Here is a 5,972-nt window from a genome sequence, read left to right as displayed (position 1 = left end):
TACTGTACTTCATTGTTTTTTGATAGAAAGTTTTCTTTTTTTTTTTTTTTTTTAGACAGAAGTGGGCCCATAAGTGTGTATTTACCTATGTTTAATTCGAGCACCCGAACTATGTATACCTACACAAACATTTTATATTTTTAATAAAACCAATTTCTTCTAATTTTTAATACATTTTCCCCTGAATTCGTGATAATTCGTTATCACGCATAGACTTGTGTTAAATGCGTGACAAATTTAGGATCACGAATGTTTTTCTGCAAAATGCGTGTTTCATCCAAAATCACTTTGAAATGCGGGACCGTCCCGCACGATTCGAGACGGTTGGTAACTATGGAGATAATTGAACCGATCAGAAAATCGAATCAGTGTAAATCTGGAATAGGGACGCTGGCATTCAGCATACATAAAACATGGTCCGAATTTCTGTTCGGATCCGATGTGATTGTAACTTAATGCCCGAATGAATCAATAATCTTTGTGAATATTTCCTATAATAATGCGCGAGAGAAGACTGCAGTGGCGGATCGGGCAATTCGAAATAGAGGTGCCTCGGAGGGACTGCTACAGTTGGCTGATCTAGGCTACCCGAGTCCAACATATTTGTGGGCACAGGTGTATGTTTATGTCACCTCTAGTTGGCTAAAAATAGCACTATCAGATTTAAATTTAGAAGTGGAATAGCAAAATCAGTACGTTTTATTTTAATATTCGCTAACTCTTTGGTTAGTTACGGAAGCGTATTTTGCTGCCAACGTAAAAATATTTTACTACAAGATAATTAAGTCGTACGTACGAGATATTATCTCTTGCGTACGAGCTAATACGTCGTACGTACAACTTAATTGTCTCATACGTATAAGATAAATATCTAGTAGTGCCGACTGCTCATTTCCAGACAGCTAGGCTTAGGCCTAATTATGCATCTAATAACTATTCATGGGAGCCCGGGGACGATAAAATGTCAATGGGAGGCGGGCGTACCTTGCGTGTCCAGTATCTTTGCTCTCAAGACTTTGAGGGGTGGGTATCTCCTTACCTAATTTTATGTGGCCGAAGACTCGCCAAGGCTCTATTGTTTCACGGGACTGAAAGTGAGCTCGCCTCCCCCTCCCCTCACTTTGGTTTTGGGGCCCAGCTTTACCCTTTCCCCTCCCGACAGCTCAGGCTTTAACCACTGTTAGAAAGGTATCAGAAATACCGGTATATAGACTCGAATTATAGGATGCACTGTATTATACTGGTTTTTTGAAGAGCTTAATGACTACCATTTTCAGGAGTTTCAGATGAGGCCCTGAAACAGATCACAGATGTTATCAGAATCAGAAAAAAACATGGATTTTTTCACAAAGAAGAAATTGTTTTGCCAGAAAACCTTTTAAATTTATTGCACAGTAAAATATATTTATAAAAATAAAATATGATACAATGCAACGGTGCATTACATAATAATCAGATTTTTAAAGCGTTAATATACAAAAACATCAAAGGTAGAACATATTTAAAACAAATTAAAAAAAAAACAATAAAAAGCTACATTATTGTAATTATTAATATTATTATAATTATTATTATACTCATAACAACAACAATAAGAATAATAATTATTACAACCACAACAAGTATTATAATTACAAATACTGTACCTAAATAAGGGTTCTACTGTAGCTGGTTAGTGTCTCACTGTTACATCACTGTTAAAAGGATTTCAGAATTAGGGGTCTGGAATTTGAGGGTCCACTGTATTTTTTTTTTAAGAGTTTTGCCGACGACTGTTCCCTGAGAGGGGGTAAAGTTGGGGCCCAGAGCTTTCCAATGGTGTTTCTCTTGGTCCTCGGCTCGTGTAAAATTACGGTACCCTCTTGAAAAAGGTTTTGCAGGCGACTATTCAGAGTTTACACAGATTGATTTCAAGGGAGGGCGGGGGAAAAAAAACCCGTAATTTGTGGTTGTTCTGCAGCTTGAAGATAAATTTTATAAATTAAACGTGAACGGGAAGGGGGTCTGCATGGGATCCCCCTAGGATTTTTTTTAGTTTTGTAAATGCTTGGAAATTCACTTTCCAGTATTCAGGCGTATATATGTGAATGAATACACTCCGAATTTATAGATTTACCTACTTTACTATGGAAAATTAATAATGATGTTAAAGAAGATGATAATGATGAGGAGCAGGCAGCTTAGTTAGGTAATGACAGGTCCCAGGATTACTTACCGGGTCGTTTGAAAATAGGTCCATGGTTTGAGTTACGGTTAGTGGTTTGCCAACATTATGTCATTTTTCAATGCACACAGACGTCGGACAACAGTAATTGCCCATTGTCCACAAGTTATGTTATATGATTTATGATATCTGTTTTGTATAGAAAGTCATATGAAACGCACACATTATCTGTTCAGGCATTTGTTTACTTTTGTTATATTCTGTCAGTTAAAATGTAAAAATAAATCAAATGAATAGTTGAAATTAAAAGAATACCAATAATTTTAAAAAGTAAAAAAAAAACACCTACACTAATGAAAAAATCGAAGTGTAAACAACCTCGTATATTCTGGAACTAGAGGCACTTGCCAAGTAGTAATCGTTTCCCTCTAGACACTCCTTTTTCTCTCTTCAAGTCCCTGGAAGATCCGACGTTTTAGCGTTACAAGAACCGTATTTGTTCAACTGAATTTAAACAATTTTAGGTACTGATTAACAACACAATAATCAGTAATTATCGTTTCATACGTTATTTTGAGTGATATAGATGAATTCGTTGACATTGAAAACACAGGTGTGACACCAAAACTTGGTCTCATATTACTGAATTTAAAACTTTATATTAAAATTCAATAGAAAACGTTTTTCTTTAATTATGCTTTCGTGTATATAAAAATATAACAAATGAATATTAAAAACATAAAAATACAAAGAAATTAAAACAAGTGTAAAAAAAAAAAAAAAAAAAAAAACACCGCAAAATCCAATCTCAAATCTTGTCCGCCTTAGCCCCTTAAAGTGTAAACAACCTCCTTATCCTGGTACTAGAGGAACTAGCCAAGTAGTACTCGTTTTCCCTTAGACACGCCTTTTCCTCTCTTTAAGTCCCTTAAAGCTCCAACGTTTTAGCTTTACACGAGCCATATTTGTTTAAATTTAAACACTTTTAGTCGTACGAACTAGATAGGCCTAATATCTCGTACGTGCGACTTGATTATCCCATAGGCCTATGTACATTTTTTTTTACGTTGGCAGCAATACGCTTCCGTAGTTATGCCAGAAAATAACGAATTTTTTTCTCCATTTTTTATTCATTTTGAAAAACCTGGTGTGGATATCCCTTTAAATTCCACTATGCCGTGAGATAATAAATTTTAAATATATATACAAACGGAAAAGTTAATAACATATAAACATTCTAAAAATAATTTCAACTTTTCCCGACAAGTCTGCTCCTACAGTAAATAAATGCGTTGTATAATTTTTAGGAAATATATTGCGATTGTATCAGTGGCAACTACGTATTTATAGTGGGGGTTTGCGTCCATACAAGGGTGAATGTCATGCGATGTATCAATAACTAACATTTTCGAAACGTCAATCCAACTTAATAACTGGCCAATCAGAACAAGAAGAAAGAATAATATGCACGTCCCACGAACAGATATTTGCCCTACGCTGCCGTTTCGAGGGACCTAGCAACAATATAAAAAATATGGTGCTTAGCAGGAAGTCTCGTTGCATATACTTTTATTTTATTTTATTTATTTTTATTTTTATTTCATTTCAACAGCGAATCATCGCCACTAACAGGCTGGTAAAATATATAAAATTTAAATATATCAAATACAATATTTATTATCATAATGATGATTTACAGATTGTGTAACTATGATTTAGATTAGAATAGAAATTTGTGGAAAATGTTATTTTGGTTGTCTGTTGCGTTTATTGGTGCATAGTAAGTCTATGTTTGTTTATCGCATAAGACTTGACTAGTAGAGTTTGTAAACTCAAAGATTATTGACATCGAACGAATTTGGAATATGTTAAATTGGTATATAATAATGCCATAATGAAAAGCACAAGACCATGCAGGTAACAGTGAAATTACACTGTTCCCTGATAAGACGGACAACCGTAATGTAGGCCTAGGCCTATATGGGAGTTATTATTATATTATCGTTTGTAGATTTAGCGTTACCGGTCAACGATCAGTTTTCTTTCTATATCAATACTAACTCCTTGATTTCTCTTGATTCAGCTGTCATTATTAAATTGCATTAAGCTTCTTTGTTTATGGTTTGCATCCATGTTGACATTAGTTTCTTAAACGTTCGATGTCTAAAGCGCTGTCCAGACTATCAAATTCTATTTGATCAAAAACATGAGACATGCCTATATATGGGCATGATGATATCACATCATGATCATATATAGGCACATCGTGACTTTATATGGGCATGCACCAATTTTTGTCAAAGAACATTTGGACAGAGCTTTATTTTGAGAGATTTTACAGAGACGCATTTGACTCGTGTGCACTTTAAAGAACCCAGTACAGTACATCCTTCGAGAAGAATAGGGGGTTACCCCGGTGTACTGGTCCATTAAGTCCCCTGTTGTTAAATGGATATGCCACGTAGGACAGTGATTAAGTTCACTTATTGGCATATCCTTGGCGCTCGTGCCTAAAGAAATGAAATGAAAACAAACCAAAATGGTATCTTAAATAAATAGGCCTATACGTTTTAATTCGTTCCTAATTATTGATTCAGACAACATTCTAATAATTAGTGTTTGGAGCTCTGGGTACGAGCCTGTCAGACATAAATGCAGGGAGCAAAGGTGGTTGCACATACCATGGATTTCTTCCATACAATCTAACATATAATAATGATAATGATGATAATGATGATGGTGATTATGACGACGATGGCGATGATGGTAAGAAAAAAAAAATATGTGAAATGTAAAATCACAGACCCTATATGTGTCTGGTAAAATGTATGGTTATTTGTGAAATTTGTGGAATAAAGGAGTTGAATTAAACAATGATAATGATGACACAATAAGAAAATATAAATAATAATATAATAACTCCGTCCCATTAACACACCATCTTAAATTTTATGAGGCGTTATAGGCTACAATGGAAACAACACTTTCTCAACAAACTTGCCATGTTAAATTAACATTCCGTTTCATTCTTTAATCTTTCACTTTTTATTCGTAGGCCTTTTATTTTTTCGTTATTCATGATATTTTTGTAATTTGATATAATGTTCAAATCACGTCTATTTACCAAATAACATATATACGCCCTAGCTTGCTTACCTGTTAGCAGTTCAAGGCAAAGCCAAGTATTCTTTTATTTGTTTTTTTGTTTTTTGTTCTGATAATGTCATCTCTAAGATTATTCAACAAATCAACAGTAATAACATTAACAACAGCAATATTCAACATCAAGACAACAACAGCAACAACAATAACATTAATAATAATATATAATAATACTAATAATAGTAATAGTATTAATAGTAATAATGGTAGGCCTATTATTATTTTTATTATTATTATATAATAATAATAATAATAATAATAATAATAATAATAATACAGTAATAATGATAATAATAATATAGTAATAATAATATCGTTATTATTATTAACAATAATAAATGCATGATATTTATAATCTAAATAATAATTTCTTGTCAACATTTTTCTGTTTAATACTCTCGTAGCCCATGCACACAAAACATTTTTTTCGATCTTCCCTTTTAAATAACCCCTGCCTTATTTTCGACCTTACTCTCGGTGTCTGAACGATCTATTATTGCTAAGATGGGGAAATGCTTTGATATACTGATTAATAATTAATTTGGCGTAACAACAAAGTGGTACCAGCATCATTCCATCATCATCTACTTCAAATTTTGAGTTTGTAATATTTTCTGACGATTCTAACAGCGCTCAATGACTATAT

The sequence above is a fragment of the Anneissia japonica genome, unplaced genomic scaffold (genome assembly GCF_011630105.1).
Source record: "Anneissia japonica isolate Jap-2015-1 unplaced genomic scaffold, ASM1163010v1 scaffold284978_len400890_cov162, whole genome shotgun sequence".
In the NCBI taxonomy this organism is placed as follows: Eukaryota; Metazoa; Echinodermata; class Crinoidea; order Comatulida; family Comatulidae; genus Anneissia; species Anneissia japonica.
The sequence above is the reverse complement of the archived record's forward strand: the minus strand, read 5'-3'. Positions refer to the sequence as shown.